The sequence below is a fragment of the Harmonia axyridis genome, chromosome 5 (assembly GCF_914767665.1).
Source record: "Harmonia axyridis chromosome 5, icHarAxyr1.1, whole genome shotgun sequence".
NCBI classification, from domain to species: domain Eukaryota; kingdom Metazoa; phylum Arthropoda; class Insecta; order Coleoptera; family Coccinellidae; genus Harmonia; species Harmonia axyridis.
This window is the reverse complement of record NC_059505.1, coordinates 34,930,288-34,931,578: the sequence shown is the minus strand read 5'-3', so window position 1 is coordinate 34,931,578 and position 1,291 is coordinate 34,930,288. Positions and strand designations below refer to the sequence as shown.

The 1,291-nt window shown below is 32.0% G+C and overlaps 1 non-coding gene across 1 annotated transcript; it reads left to right on the top strand.

Moving 5' to 3' along the window:
• Positions 1–982: 982 nt before the first annotated feature.
• On the top strand, positions 983–1,054 carry Trnap-agg. Its single transcript has one exon. It is a non-coding gene; the product is annotated as a tRNA-Pro (tRNA).
• Positions 1,055–1,291: the final 237 nt, after the last annotated feature.

The following is a 1,291-nucleotide window of genomic DNA, read 5'->3' as shown; positions in this document are numbered from 1 at the left end:
GCCATCTGTCAGTTGCATCCTGAAACCTTCCTTATTAAATGCAGCTTTCTTTTCTTGAAACAATTGTTCTGAATCCTTGGTACTTCCACCAATTTCTCACAATATAAAAAAACTTTCTTGGAAGATAAGTGCTTCCGAAATGAAAGTTATATTCAAAACATAATGATACACTGAATATTTTCCTAACAAAACAACAATCGTCCTGCAACAATGATTGGATTGTACTCCTACATTTCAAATGATGAAGTCCTAGTACGCCGAAGCAAGTGATATTGAATCACTTTGGAAATTCTCATTCTTTGAATATTATATCAATTTCCATCCAGTACCCATACCGAATTGATCAAATACTGAGCTGTTAATTATTTTTATTATAAGCAACTTATGATACACTTCACTTATTTTAGGGTTGCCTATAAAGAATGACAACAATTCTCCAGAGATTTTCTAGGATATTGTAGGATTTTTTTCAAGATTATCTTTCTTCACAAAAATTGTATGTATAAAAAACTTCTCTGTATTCTCTGAATCTTTTTTTCTTAGATATTCATGACAAAGAGGTATTTACACTATTTACATTTAGGAAAAGTCTATCCTTTCATGACTATGCAATTTATAAATATCCAGTAAGGTATTTTGTGTTGCCGCTTCCACACTTCAAAAAAATAATTAAGAATATTTTGATAAATTTGCCGAAACTGAGAGTATAGCAATTAATTTGATGGCAAACGTATACATAACAAAATTTCCATTACCTACAAGTTCAAGATTTTAATCGATAGTATAGTTAAATCATCAAGATAATAATTAATAGTATTTACATAGCTTTTGGCTAGTATAAAATGGAAACATTTGTGATATTTATTCACTTCCGACGGTAAAAACAATTTTCTTGTTTGTACTTAAATTTAACTCGAATCATGTATTTTGTTCAAAAGAAAGTGACACCTGAACAAAGGATTATTATCCAATTCTTTCAACTGGCTCGTTGGTCTAGGGGTATGATTTCCGCTTAGGGTGCGGGAGGTCCCGGGTTCAAATCCCGGACGAGCCCAAAACTTTTGCAAATTTTTGTACAACTTTTTTGATGGTCATATGGAAACTTTCGATATTTCCGTATCCAATTAGTTAACAAGTAATCATTAACTAAACACGCGAGTCGCGAGTGGATTGATTGGCTATGTAATAAGAATCGATCTCTAACTTGAGCAGACGCTTTCAATTTTATAAATACATCGGTTCATATCGTTTTCTCGTGAAATTATGGATAAAGTAAACCGGAGCAGTGAAA